At 48.4% G+C, this 15965-nt stretch overlaps 1 protein-coding gene across 1 annotated transcript in view; it reads right to left on the bottom strand.

Moving 5' to 3' along the window:
* The window catches only part of SULF2 (sulfatase 2), a gene marked incomplete in the record, with an annotated part of 294975 nt that extends 279992 nt beyond the window's left edge, over positions 1-14983 (bottom strand). Inside the window, 1 exon segment of the mRNA XM_077460607.1 lies at positions 14881-14983.
* Between the last annotated feature and the right edge of the window lie 982 nt (positions 14984-15965).

Raw genomic sequence — 15965 nt, forward strand, 5'->3', positions numbered from 1 at the left:
CCCATCCCTGGCACTTAGTGTATTACCACACTGTATGCCGGTTTTCAGGATGTCCTATTGGTAGAAGATGAGGGAAAAGCAGAAAACACGGCATGCTGAGGAGCTGGCTGAGCCCCCGGCCCACTCTCTCCTCGGCCTCCATCATAAATTTATTTCCCCGACATTTATATAGTGACAGGCAGGCAATCCTGCGCCCTGCCTGAGCCCCCCCCCCCCCCCGATTTACCGCCGCATTATCAGCGAAACGCAGGATTTCTGCTCCCGCTGATTTCATCCCCTTGTAAGTGGCCTGAAAATCGCTGGTATTACAGGGACAAGGCTGATTTATAATCTGCATTTATATAACGAAATTACCGCCAGCCGCCGCCACCGAGGGGCCAATTCCTGCTCTGCGATTTGTCCCCGAGAAAAGGGAATAAAATAATCTGCTGGGCTGAGAATTGGTGCCGAGGGGGGCGGGGGGGGGGGGGAGGACTCTGAAACAAGGAGGAGATCGGCGATCAGAGTGCAACAATGTAACAAGTCACAAGGTCAGGGGCTGATCTGTGTCAGACATTTGGGAACGCCCGCCAGTGACGGTGTTATGACATGTCAACAAATAGATTTGTGTTAATCCACTTGTTTGTTTTGTATAACATTTTTCCCCCCTCTTGCTTAAATGCAAATTTATTACACACACAGGCGAAGAGACACAAAAACGAAAGAAACTTGAAAAACCGCTTTAAAAGGCATCAGGGGGAACACGCCCGCGGTGTGCGACGCCGGAGCCAACGCGCGTGGCCGTCAACCTTCGATCACTCCTGAGAGAGACAGAAAGGGGATCTGTCAATGTAAACAGACAGCTCTGCTGTTCCTAGTAATCAGGAACAGCGATCTCACTCCTCCTCCAGTCAGTCCCCCCCCCCCCCCCCCCAGTTAGACACACCTTCCTGGGGAACACATTTAACCCCTTGATCGCCCCCTAGTGTTTAACCCCTTCCCTGCCATTCATGTTTATACAGTAATCAGTGGCTATTTTAGCTATGATCTCTGTGTAAATGTCAATAGTCTCAAAAAAAAGTGTCAAAAGTGTCTGACGCCATGTCGCAGCCCCGCTAAAAAAATGCAGATCTCCGCCATTACTAGTAAAAAAAATAAAAAAATGAATAAATAAAATTACAATGCCATAAATCTATATCTTATTTTGTAGACACTATAACTTTTGCGCAAACCAATCAATATATGCTTATTGCTTTTTTTTTTTTTTTTTTTTTTATAAAAAATAAGAATACATGTTGCCCTAAACTGATGAAAAAATTTGTTATTTTTTTGGGATACTTATTAATTATATCAAAAAAAAAGGTAAAAAAAAAATAAATATATTTTTTCTTTTCAAAACGAATTGCTTTTTTGTGTTTATAGCACAAAACAAAAAAATAAATAATAAAAAAAAAAAACGCAGAGGTAATCAAATACCGCCAAAAGAAAGAAGTTCAATTTGTGGGGGAGGAAAAAAAAAAAAAAAAAGACAACAATTTTATTTGGGTATGACATTGCACGACTGTGCAACTGAGAAAGCGGCGCAGTTCCCGAATCACGAACAATGGCCTGGTCATGAAGGGGGTAAATCTTCCGGCGCTGAAGTGATGTCGCACAGGGACCTCACTCTCCTCCCAGAAAAGGACATTTACAGTGGTGTGAAAAAGTGTTTGCCCCCTTCCTCATTTCCTGTTCCTTTGCATGTTTGTCAATCACTTAAGTGTTTCGGAACATCAAACCAATTTAAACAATAGTCAAGGACAACACAAGTAAACACAAAATGCACTTTCTAAATGAAGGTGTTTATTATTAAAGGTGAAAAAAAATCCAAACCATCATGGCCCTGTGTGAAAAAGTGATTGCCCCCTAAACCTAATAACTGGTTGGGCCACCCTTAGCAGCAACAACTGCAACCAAGCGTTTGCGATAACGTGCAATGAGGCTTTTACAGCGTCCTGGAGGAATTTTGGCCCACTCATCTTTGCAGAATTGTCCTAATTCAGTTACATTAGAGGGTTTTCGAGCATGAACGGCCTTTTTAAGGTCATACCACAACATCTCAATAGGATTCAGGTCAGGACTTTGGCTAGGCCACTCCAAAGTCTTCATTTTGTTTTTCTTCAGCCATTCGGTGGTGGACTTGCTGGTGTGTTTAGGATCATTGTCCTGCTGTAGAACCCAAGTTGGTTTCAGCTTGAGTACACGAACAGATGGTCGGACATTCTCCTTCAGGATCTCTTGGTAGACAGCAGAATTCATAGTTCCTTTTATCACGGCAAGTCTTCCAGGTCCTGAAGCAGCAAAACAGCCCCAGACCATCACACTACCACCACCATATTTTACTGTTGGTATAATGTTCTTTTTATGAAATGCAGTGTTCCTTCTACGCCAGATATACTTGGACACACACCTTCCAAAGAGTTCCACTTTTGTCTCATCGGTCCACAGAATGTTGTCCCAAAAGTCTTGGGGATCATCAAGATGTGTTGTGGAGAAATTGAGACGAGCTTTGATGTTCTTTTTGCTCAGCAGTGGTTTTCTCCTTGGAACTCTGCCATGCAGGCCATTTTTGCCCAGTCTTTTCCTGATGGTGGAGGCATGAACGCTGACCTTAACTGAGGCAAGTGAGGCCTGCAGTTCCTTGGACGTTGTTGTGGGGTCTTTTGTGACCTCTTGGATGAGTCGTCGCTGCGCTCTTGGGGTAATTTTGGGCGGCCGGCCACTCCTGGGAAGGTTCACCACTGTTCCATGTCTTCGCCATTTGTGGATAATGGCTCTCACTGTGGTTCGCTGGATTCCCAAAGCTTTGGAAATGGCTTTATAACCCTTTCCAGACTGATAGATCTCAATTACTTTCTTTCTCAATTGTTCCTGAATTTCTTTGGGTCTCGGCATGATGTGTAGCTTTTAAGGATCTTCTGGTGGACCTTACTGTGTCAAGCAGCTCCTATTTAAGTGATGCCTTGATTGTGAACAGGTGTGGCAATAATCAGGCCTGGGTGTGGCTATAGAAATTGAACTCAGGTGTGGACAACCACAGTTATATTATGTTTTAACAAGGGGGGCAATCAGTGGCGGAACTACCGCCATAGCAGCACATGCGGGCGCTATGGGGCCCGCAGTCAAATGGGGCCCGGTGAGGACAGGCGCTATGGCTCCGCGGGAGATAGCGGGCGGCTCCGCGGGTGGCCCGCGGGCAGTCCGCGGCTCCGCGGGTGGTCCGCGGGCGGCTCCGCGGGTGAGAGCTGGCGGTCCGCGGGCGGCCCGCGGGTAGTCCGTGGCTCCGCGGGTAGTCCGCGGCTCCGCGGGTGGACCGCGGGCGGCTCCGCGGGTGAGAGCGGGCAGTCCGCGGGTCCGCGGGGGGCTCCGTGGGTCCGCGGGGGGCTCCGCGGGTGATAGTGGGAGGCAGATGAGAGTGGCCGGTCCGCTGGTGAGAGAGTGGGCGTGAGCGGGCTGGCCAATCAGGGAGCTGACGGGCGAGGGAGCATAGAGATGACATCATCTCTCGCCGCCCTCTCATCCCTGCAGTGCAGTTCCCCCTTCACTGTGCAGGCAGCCAGGAAGCAGAATGACATTATCTCTCTGCTGCCTGACTGATAATCTGCTGGCTGACTCTGTGACACAGCAGGAAAGTGGCAGAGCAAGTGACAATCCATAATGTGTGGCAGGCGACGTGGCAAGTGACAACCCAGGACGTGGCAAGTGACAATCCGTAACGTGTGGCAGGTGACGTGGCAAGTGAAAATCCATGACGTGGCAAATGACAATCCATAATGTGTGGCAGGCAACGTGGCAAGTGACAACCAGAGACGTGGCAAGTGACAATCCGTAACGTGTGGCAGGTGACATGGCAAGTGACAACCTGGATGTGGCAAGTGACAATCCGTAACATGTGGCAGGTGACGTGGCAAGTGACAATCCGTAACATGTGGCAGGTGACGTGGCAAGTGAAAATCCGTGACGTGACAAGTGACAATCCGTAATGTGTGGCAGGTGACGTGGCAAGTGACAACCCGGGACGTGCAAGTGACAATCCATAATGTGTGGCAAGTGACAATCTAGGATGTGGTAAGTGACAATCTGTAATGTGTGGCAATCTAGGACGTGGCAAGTGACAATCCGTAATGTGTGGCAGGTGACGTGGCAAGTGACAACCTGGATGTGGCAAGTGACAATCCGTAACATGTGGCAGGTGACGTGGCAAGTGAAAATCCGTGATGTGACAAGTGACAATCCGTAATGTGTGGCAGGTGACGTGGCAAGTGACAATCCGTAATGTGTGGCAGGTGACGTGGCAAGTGACAACCCGAGACGTGGCAAGTGACAATCTAGGACATGGCAAGTGACAATCCGTAATGTGTGGCAGGTAATGTGGCAAGTGACAATCCGGGACTTGGCAAGTGGACAATCCGCAACATGTGGCAGGTGACGACATTCTGCAACGTGTGACAAGTGACAATCTGCATCTGGTGGCAGGCGACGTGGCAAGTGGACAATCTGCAATGTGTAGCAGGTGATGTGACAAGTGACAATCCTTAATGTGTGGCAAGTGACAATCCAGGACGTGGCAAGTTACAATCCATAATGTGTGGCAAGTGACGTGGCAAGTGACAATCCAGGACGTGGCATGTGACAATCCATAATGTGTGGCAAGTGACAATCCATAATGTGTGGCAGGTGACTTGGCAAGTGACAATCCGCAACATGTGGTAGGTGACATTCCGCAACGTTTGACAAGTTACAATCTGCATCTGGTGGCAGGCGATGATGGCAAGTGACACGCTCAGGGATCCCACTGATTTTGCATTATGGTGAGTTGAACTATTTCATTTTATATAACAGAACAGAAATTGGTTAAAAGGCCTGGAGGTCAGCAATGTGTTCCCTTCAGGGGCTGCATACAGTATACTGCATACTTTGTTGTTCAAAATTATTATAAGCCGTTGCCTGGGTACTGTGCCACATGGGTGTGGTAGTCTGTTGTTTAATGGCATTAGTTCATTTTTTTTGGTGGGGGGGGGGGGCCCATACAACATTTTGCTATGGGGCCCTGTGATTTATAGTTACGCCCCTGGGGGCAATCACTTTTTCACACAGGGCCATGATGGTTTGGATTTTTTTTCACCTAATAATAATAAACACCTTCATTTACAAATTGCATTTTGTGTTTACTTGTGTTGTCCTTGACTATTGTTTAAATTGGTTTGATGTTCCGAAACACTTAAGTGTGACAAACATGCAAAGGAACAGGAAATGAGGAAGGGGGCAAACACTTTTTCACACCACTGTATATACAGAGCGGAGCGATTTTATTCCATGGATGGAAATACAAGGAGCAGGCAGGACCTGGAAGCCGCCATCCTTCAGTCGCAAGGGATTGGGAAGCGACGTATCGGACATGAATGAGAGGCGATGGGCAGCAGTGGGCTCAGCGCTTTTCAGGCGATACAATGAGGCGACGGGACGCCTGGCACATTACAATCGGCCCCCGACTGATACTACAACCCCCAGCCGGGCCGCCTACTGAATGAAATCGCAGAGGGAGTTAATGCGTGGTTGGGGGGGGGGGGGGAAGAGAGGCAATCGAGGCCCGGGCTCTGCAGGAACGCTCGCCTGACAAAACCCGGACAAATCCCACATCAGCCGGCACAAATCAAACATCTATAGCTATGCAAAGCGGCCCCAACTAATGAAATGAAAGAAGACCCCCTTCCCAACATCGGGGGGCGGGGGGTGGGGGACATCGCACTTCTATCCCCGCCAATCCGGGTCACAAAACTTCTAAACTGCAGCTGAAGAGCAAATTGCCAAATCCTCTACAAAACAATACACCAAAAACACTTCAGGGCTAAAACAACAACACGTAACAAACTGCACCGGGTAGAGGGCTTCAAGAGGACCGGTCAACAGACAGATGGTACAAGTTGTTCAGGTTTGGTAGACGTTTGCCAAGTACGGTGCTAAACCAGGGATAGAAAACCTCAGAACTTCCCCCCGACAATGTCTTCATCTCCAGAAGGCCGATTCTGTGTTCAGGCATCATCCGCAGTCACCATCTATTTACCAGATTAGGATTCCTTCAGAGAGGGGACACCAGTATGTACTGGAGATCATGATGGATTCACACAAGTCTGACACAAATCATCTACAAAGTTACAATGTTGCAGCCTCTCACCTTGTGACTCTACAATGTTGCAGCCTCTCACCTTGTGACTCTACAATGTTGCAGCCTCTCACCTTGTGACTCTACAATGTTGCAGCCTCTCACCTTGTGACTCTACAATGTTGCAGCCTCTCACCTTGTGACTCTACAATGTTGCAGCCTCTCACCTTGTGACTCTACAATGTTGCAGCCTCTCACCTTGTGACTCTACAATGTTGCAGCCTCTCACCTTGTGACTCTACAATGTTGCAGCCTCTCACCTTGTGACTCTACAATGTTGCAGCCTCTCACCTTGTGACTCTACAATGTTGCAGCCTCTCACCTTGTGACTCGCTACAAAGTTACAGCCTCTCACCTTGTGGCTCGCTACAAAGTTACAATGTTGCAGGCTCTCGCCTTGTGACTCGCTACAAAGTTACAGTGTTGCAGCTGCTCACCTTGTGATTCACTACAAAGTTACAATGTTGCAGCCTCTCACCTTGTGACTCACTACAAAGTTACAATGTTGCACCCTCTCACCTTGTGACTCTATAAAGTTACAATGTTGCAGCTGCTCACCTTGTGACTCTCTACAAAGTTACAGCCTCTCACCTTGTGGCTCTCTATAAAGTTAGGCTTAATGTACAAAACGTCTGGTTTGCAGCGTTTAGAAGCGTATATTTTTTTCAAATAGGCAAAAATGAAAAACGCCTGTAAGTTAAACGTGGCTAAACGCGAGGAGTTACCGCGTTTACAAGCCGTAACAGGCGTTAGGCATTTCAAATGCTTCTAAACATACATCCTGAGAGCATTCTTTTGCTTTCCAAAAAATGCTTCTAAACTCGACTGCCTAGAAAGGACTATAAACGATCCCTTGTACATGTACTGATAAGATAACACAGAGGAGAGATCAGGGATCCCATGTACATGTACTGATAACAGAGGAGATATCGGGGATCCCGTGTACATGTACTGATAAGATAACACAAAGGAGAGATGGGGGATCCCGTGTACATGTACTGATAAGCTAACACAGAGGGGAGTTCAGGGGTAGCTGGAAAAAAGAAAAAGGGATATAGTATGGGAAGTGATGGTGTTTTGCTAAATACAGGGACATGTCAGGGATGTATTGTGGGAAGGGAAGGTGTTGCTGTATACAGGGACATGTCAGGGATGTATTGTGGGAAGGGAAGGTGTTGCTGTATACAGGGACATGTCAGGGATGTATTGTGGGAAGGGATGGTGTTGCTGTATACAGGGACATGTTGGGATGGTGTTGCTGTATACAGGGACATGTCAGGGATGGTGTTGCTGTATACAGGGACATGTCAGGGATGGTGTTGCTGTATACAGGGACATGTCAGGGATGGTGTTGCTGTATACAGGGACATGTCAGGGATGGTGTTGCTGTATACAGGGACATGTCAGGGATGGTGTTGCTGTATACAGGGACATGTCAGGGATGGTGTTGCTGTATACAGGGACATGTCAGGGATGGTGTTGCTGTATACAGGGACGTGTCAGGGATGGTGTTGCTGTATACAGGGACGTGTCAGGGATGGTGTTGCTGTATACAGGGACGTGTCAGGGATGGTGTTGCTGTATACAGGGACGTGTCAGGGATGGTGTTGCTGTATACAGGGACGTGTCAGGGATGGTGTTGCTGTATACAGGGACGTGTCAGGGATGGTGTTGCTGTATACAGGGACGTGTCAGGGATGGTGTTGCTGTATACAGGGACGTGTCAGGGATGGTGTTGCTGTATACAGGGACGTGTCAGGGATGGTGTTGCTGTATACAGGGACGTGTCAGGGATGGTGTTGCTGTATACAGGGACGTGTCAGGGATGGTGTTGCTGTATACAGGGACGTGTCAGGGATGGTGTTGCTGTATACAGGGACGTGTCAGGGATGGTGTTGCTGTATACAGGGACGTGTCAGGGATGGTGTTGCTGTATACACGGACATGTCAGGGATGGTGTTGCTGTATACAGGGACATGTCAGGGATGGTGTTGCTGTATACAGGGACATGTCAGGGATGGTGTTGCTGTATACACGGACATGTCAGGGATGGTGTTGCTGTATACACGGACATGTCAGGGATGGTGTTGCTGTATACACGGACATGTCAGGGATGGTGTTGCTGTATACACGGACATGTCAGGGATGGTGTTGCTGTATACACGGACATGTCAGGGATGGTGTTGCTGTATACACGGACATGTCAGGGATGGTGTTGCTGTATACACGGACATGTCAGGGATGGTGTTGCTGTATACACGGACATGTCAGGGATGGTGTTGCTGTATACACGGACATGTCAGGGATGGTGTTGCTGTATACACGGACATGTCAGGGATGGTGTTGCTGTATACACGGACATGTCAGGGATGGTGTTGCTGTATACACGGACATGTCAGGGATGGTGTTGCTGTATACACGGACATGTCAGGGATGGTGTTGCTGTATACACGGACATGTTAGGGGAGGTGTTGCTGTATACAGGGACATGTCAGGGATGGTGTGAAGGTCTATTATACATGAGAACATATCTAAATGGTTTTCCTTTATAATCCTGGGAGAAGGACGAGTGCCGCTGTCTCTGCTGTGAATCTGCTGACCTTGGTGATAATAGAAGATGAAGAGGCAGCCAGACATAGTGTAGAAATAATACGGAGCCGTCATTCATTTATAGACAAAGCCGCCACCATACCGGGCTATTTACCCCCCCCCCCTCACCCCGTCTTCTGATCTGATGAAAAAGTCATTTGAACGTGTATTGAAATCGCAATGTCATTATTCTGTGCGATTTCAGTACAGGTGCGAGTTTGTCAATCTTTCTCCACAACTTGCCTCCCATCCACTTCAATGCGAAAAAAAAACAAAAAAGCCCCCCCCGCGTGGGCTCCCAAGCTTGCCTTAAATATTCTCTGGCCACACTCGATTCACCGATGTTCCCCATTATAGGAAATCTGCAGTTCCCTCCCGGGCTGAACCCCCACATCGTGGCAAACACACTTCTTGGTAAAGGAGTTGTGGACCTCTCTGGAGACACCGAGGAGTGACACGGGTCCTTTGAAGCTTCCTTTTTGGACCGCCCTTCAATTACGACATTACCACCTCATGTCCACACCAAACCCTCAACGCTTTGGCCAATCTTTAACGACATTTGAGGAACACTGCCTGACAAACCGTACCCTTCCATGACATACAATCTCCAGGTCTCTCCGATAGAACAGCCAACCCTCCCGTTTATAGATAAATGGGAAAAGGGTTTGGACCGCACATTCCCCTTCCCCAAAATTCAATGCATCCTTACCTTCACTTTACAATCCTCCATCTGCACAAAAGTACAGGAGACCAACTAACAAGCTATTAACCAGGTGGTATCCCACCCCACCCCATGCACTACAACCAGGTTGTATCCCACCCCACCCCATTCACTACAACCAGGTGGTATCCCACCCAACCCCACCCCCCATGCACTACAACCAGGTGGTATCCCACCCCACCCCATGCACTACAACCAGGTGGTATCCCACCCCACCCCCCCATGCACTGCAACCAGGTGGTATCCCACCCCCCCCCCCCATGCACTACAACTAGGTGGTATCCCACCCCACCCCCCCATGCACTACAACCAGGTGGTATCCCACCCCACCCCCCCCCCCCATCCACCTCAGTGCCAAAAAAATAAAAAAACGCCTCCCCCATCCACCTCAATGCCAAAAAAGCCCCCCATCCACTGCAATGAAAACCCCCCTCCCCCCCCCCAATCCACTTTAATGCCAAAAAAAGCCCCCCCATCCACTTCAATGGCAAAAAAAAAAAAAAAAAAGCCCCCCCCTCCACTTCAATGGCAAAAAAGCCCCCCCATCCACTTCAATACCAAAAAAAGCCCCCCCCCCCAATCCACTTCAATGACAAAAATAAAATAAAAATTTTAAATAAAACTCCCCCCAACCACCTCAATGCCAAAAACACGCCCCCCCCATCATCTACTTCACTGCCAAACAACGCATGTCAATAGCAATCCTATGTGAACACTTCTCTCTGCATGCCACTATCACTTGCAAGTCGGGAACGCACCGCTAAAAACCTTGCGCAGGACCTTTTTGTAATGGCATTGAAAACCCATGAACCACCTATATAGGAACACTTATCTAGCCAGTCATGCAAATCTGCGAGTTGGAAAACGCATCCAAAAACCGCATTTGTGAGAACCCGGGCGGCTCCATTCACACCTGGACATTTTGGTACTGCAGCAGAAACGCTGCGATTCTGACCTCGATCGTAAAACACAGGTTCGGTGTCATTATTTTCGAAGCGGTGCGTTTTTGCCATGATTGCAGTGCTGCAAATCGCATGTCGTGAAGTTTGACGCCCAACAGAAGCTCCTGCTCCTTTTTGGGTTGAGAAGCTTCATGCTTTTTGCAGTGCGAAAACTGCAGCAAATCTGATTGCGTGAAGCTGGTCACCCAAAAGAAGCCCCTGATCCTTTTTTTTTTTGGGGGGTGACCAGCTTCACACAATGCGATTTTCCCCGGGCGCTAACAACCTCCGCTAAAAAAAAAATTCAGTGCGGCACCTAGCACGCCGCGGCCAATCCACAGGACGTAACAAAAAGGAGCCGAAACACGTCACCGCGGGAGGCACTCCGCTCCGAGCCATCCATCAATTAATCTGCAAGGAGAGGTCGGGACCTGTTTGGATATAAACGTCCATGACGGCCGCCCGGGGACTCCCAATCCCGGCAATTTCAGGCGCGTTTAGTCCAACGCCTGGATTTATGGCGACTCTCCAGCGAGCCTGGAAGAATTTAGACAAGGGGGGGGGGGTAATTGCACCGTGTGATTTACGGATGTGCTTCGCAATCCGCAGACCCCCCCTGGTGACGCCGCCGTCCCCAGAACGCCAGGCTCAGCGCAGACTCGCAACGTTCAGCAGAAATGGGTTTGGGATGAAATAAGAAGTCCTGTCCGTAGAAGAGTTACGAGCGCCGCGGAGGGCGAATATCATCAACGATCGCAGGAGGAAGCCACCCGACTCTGCGACCAATCATCTGCTTCCAATCCAGGACTGAAGGAGTTGGGTTCGCTCACCTTTACCTGTCCTCATAAATAAACAACTGACATGTAACAATGTGGAGCAACAGCATCATTCTTCACAGAAGCTCCGCCTTTTATTATTAAAAACCCATCCTTCTGCTCCACCAGTGACTTTGCCTAGGATAAGATGATGTCATCAGTCTGCTGCAGGCAGGAGGAAGCATTTTCTCAGTCTCTCCCCCCCCTCAGTGATCAGACTGCACATTATGACTTTGCCTAGGCTGAGACTATGTCAGTCTGCCGCAGGCAGAGGAGGAAGCATTTCCTCAGTCTCTGCCCCCCACTAAATTATCAGACTGTAGGTTCTAACTTTGCCTAGGCTAAGAGGATGTCATCAGTCAGCTGCAGGCAGGAGGAAGCATTTACTCAGTCTCTTCCCCCCACTTAATGATCACTTAATGATCAGACTGTAGGTTCTAACTTTGCCTAGGCTAAGATGATGTCATCAGTCAGCTGCAGGCAGGAGGAAGCATTTCCTCAGTCTCTCCTTCCTCAGTGATTAGACTGCAAGTTCTAACTTTGCCTAGCTGAGACAATGTCAGTCTGCCGCAGGCAGAGGAGGAAGCATTTCCTATGTCTCTTCCCCCACCAATGATCAGACTGAAGGTTATAACTTTGCCTAGGCTGAGATGATGTAATCAGCCTGCTGCAGGCAGGAGGAAGCATTTCCTCAGTCTCTTCCCCCCCATTAGACTGCACGTTATGACTTTGCCTAGGCTGAAACAATGTCAGTCTGCTGCAGGCAGAGGAGGAAGCATTTGCTCAGTCTCCCCCACCCCAGTAAACTGACTATACATTATCACTGTGCCTAGGCTGAGATGATGTCCTCAGTCTGCTCCAAGTAGAGGAGGAAGCATTTATTCAGTCTCCCCCCTCTTCCCAGTGATCAGACTGTATGTTATAATTTTGCCTGGGATAATGTCATCAGACTGCTGCAGGCAGGAGGCAGCATTTCCTCAGTCTCTCTCTCTCCCTCCCCCATGATCAGACCTAGGATTAGACAATGTAAGTCTGCTGCAGGCAGGAGGCAGCATTTCCCCTCAGTCAACAGCCCCCCCCCCCCCGATCAGACTGTAGGTTATAACTTTCCCTAAGCTGACATTATGTCAGTCTGCTGCAAGCATCCTCAGTCTCTCCCCCCCTCTCAGACTGCACATTATGACATTGCCTAGGCTGAAACTATGTCAGTCTGCTGCAAGCAGAGGAGGAAGAATTTTCTCAGTCTCTCCCCCACCCCCTCCGTGATCAGACTGTACGTTATGACTTTGCCTGGGATAATGTCATCAGTCTGCTGCAGGCAGGAGGCAGCATTTACTCAGTCTCTCCACTTCCCCTGTGATCAGACTGTAGGTTATAACTTTGCCTCGGCTGAAATGATGTCATCAGCCTGCTGCAGGAGGAAGAAGCATTTCCTCATCTCACCCCCCCTGTGATCAGAATGTAGGTTATAACTTTATTAATCAAGTGATCGAGCTTTCTTCTGGTGGTATTTGATCACCTCTGCTATTTTATTTTTAATTACATAAATAAAAATAAAAATATACAATTTTTTTTACTTTTGGTTATAAATCATATCCAATAACAAAACAACAAAAAAATGAATTTTATTCAGAAACTGAAGGCAAAATGTATTCTGCTGTCTTTAGTAAGTGTATAAAGATTAGATTGTGTGAAAGTTATTGTGTCTACAAACTATGGGATGTATACCAGAAATTATATATATATAATCTTATACTAGTAATGGTGGTGATCAGCGACTTATAATGGGACTGCGATCGGCAATCTGACACTGATCTCACCAGTGACACTAATACAGAGATAATACTATACACTGTCACTGTACTGATGACACTGGCTGGGAAGGGGTTAATACCTAGGGGCAATTAAAAGGTTAAACTTTGTGCCCAACAATGTATAATGTGTATATTATGTACATTTTTTTTTTTTTTACTAATGGAAGTTTGTTTTTTCTCCCTGCAAACAGCCAAATCTCTCCTCCATGTACTGAGCTCTGTGTTGTTAGTATACACAGCGCCCTGTACTGTCAGTCACTAATCCGATCAGCAGGTCCCAGCCATAAATTATATGCCAGGACCTGCTGACCGACTTGTGCTGTACCAAATCACAGCACAGATAGGGCGGCGGGGGCAGGGCCCCCCCAGGTGACCGCACTACAGCCGAATAATCGCTACAGGACGTTCGTCCAGTTCTGGGAGGGAGTCTATGGACACCTCCCAGAACTGCACCCCGAGCACACCCTCTATTATTTTGGGGCGGCAAAGCATCACCCCTCCCCCCCAGCATGGGGAAATGGATGGGAAGGTGGTGATCCCCCCTCCCCTGCAGGAGATGAACGGATGAGAAGGTGGCGAACACCCCAAGGCTCCCCGGGCCATTGGAGACTTCCCGAGACTCCCCGGGCCAATCACCACTTTCCGGACCAATCCTGACTCTCCCCGAGCCAATCACCACTTCCCGGACCAATCCCGACTCTCCCTGAGCCAATCACCACTTCCCGGACCAATCCCGACTCTCCCCGAGCCAATCACCACTTCCCGGACCAATCCCGACTCTCCCCGAGCTAATCACCACTTCCCGGACCAATCCCGACTCTCCCTGAGCCAATCACCACTTCCCGGACCAATCCCGACTCTCCCCGAGCCAATCACCACTTCCCGGACCATTCCCGACTCTCCCCGAGCTAATCACCACTTCCCGGACCAATCCCGACTCTCCCCGAGCTAATCACCACTTCCCGGACCAATCCCGACTCTCCCTGAGCCAATCACCACTTCCTGGACCAATGGCGACTCCCAAGACTCCCCGGGCCAATGGCGACTCCTAAGACTCCCGGGGCCAATGGCAATTCCGGACCCACTTACTGATTGGCTGGAAGGAGAATCAGGAAGACAATAGGGAATATTCATTTGCTATGGTCACACAACTGGGTGGGCTCAGAGTGCAGTGCCAATTAGAGCCTCCGGCTCCAATCACCAGCTTACAAAAAAAGACAAAAACCATCCCCATTGAAATCCTGGCATGTAGATGAGGGTCCGGGAGCACGGATGGGGGGGGGGGCGGCGGAGGGTGGATGGATGGCTGCATAGGGCTTGTCATTGGTTCTCCTTCCTTAGCCCCCTTCTGGTTGGTCCTCACCGCCACAGACTGGGAACACCCCACAAGAGCGCCAGTGACCTATCAGTGACCCGCCCCTACACACCCCAATGTCCTCCAATCCTCACACTTGTCCATTGCTTCTGCTTCATCACATCAACTTCAGGGACAACATGTTCACTTTCTGCCTAATATCCCCCCCAGGTCATTGTCACCAGATAATCCCCAAATGTCATCCCTTCCCCTGTCTGAGGTCACCATGTTCTGACTGATCGCTGAATATCTCTTCCTTTATATCAGCTGCAGATATACAGAGAGGACACACTACATATATACACTGCAAGGGCTACGTATGTGTCCCAGTATACAGGGATATATATATATACCGATCCAACTCTGTCCGGACAGGTATACATTATATATCTGTGTGTGTATGTCATCATGCAGTATATATGAGTTGCAGACTCCATGCAGTTATAGATATATACAGCTCCGTACCCGGTAGGTGCCGGTAAGTGCCGCTCGGCGTCTCTCTCGGTGTCTCCGGTGTGTCTGGAGGAGGACAGGCCCCGCCCACCGCTCCACCTGACCGGACAGGGGGCGGAGCCTCACAGCTGATCGCTACGCCCTCTAATTGCAGAGCGGATTCCCGCCGGAGGAGAGATACAAAGTATACAAAGTGTGTGCGCCGAGCGCTACATTGTATTGTGTCCATCGCCCCGCCCACTACACAGGACATACCGCTCCTCCTACTATATACTACCCCAGGATACCCCTCACCCACCTCATCATACCCCCCTACATGCTATCTCACACCACCCCCCATATATATATATCACCTCACAGCACCCCCCATATATATTACCTTACAGCACTGCCCCCCATATATATTACCTCACACCACCCCCCATATATATATATATATATATATATATATATCACCTCACAGCACCCCCCATATATATTACCTTACAGCACTCCCCCCCATATATATTACCTCACACCACCCCCCATATATATATATATATATATATATCACCTCACAGCACCCCCCATATATATTACCTTACAGCACTCCCCCCATATATATTACCTCACAGCACCCCCCCATATTACCTCACAGCACCCCCCCCATATATATATATATATATATATATATATATATATATTACCTCACAGCACCCATATATATATATATATATATATATATATATATATATATATATATATATATATATATATATTACCTCACAGCACCCCCCATATATATTACCTTACAGCACTCCCCCCCATATATATTACCTCACAACACCCCCTATATATATATATATATATATATATATATATATATATATATATTACCTCACAGCACCCCCATATATATATATATTACCTCACAGCACCCCCCCATATATATTACCTCACAGCACCCCCCCATATATATATTACCTCACAGCACCCCCATATATATATATATATATATATTTATTACCTCACAGCACCCCCCATATATATATTACCTCACAGCACCCCCCTATATATATATATTTTACCTCACAGCACCCCCCATATATATATATATA

The sequence above is a fragment of the Lithobates pipiens genome, unplaced genomic scaffold, assembly GCF_037356315.1.
Source record: "Lithobates pipiens isolate NorthernLeopardFrog02 unplaced genomic scaffold, aLitPip1_a1.2 Scaffold_28, whole genome shotgun sequence".
NCBI classification, from domain to species: Eukaryota; Metazoa; Chordata; class Amphibia; order Anura; family Ranidae; genus Lithobates; species Lithobates pipiens.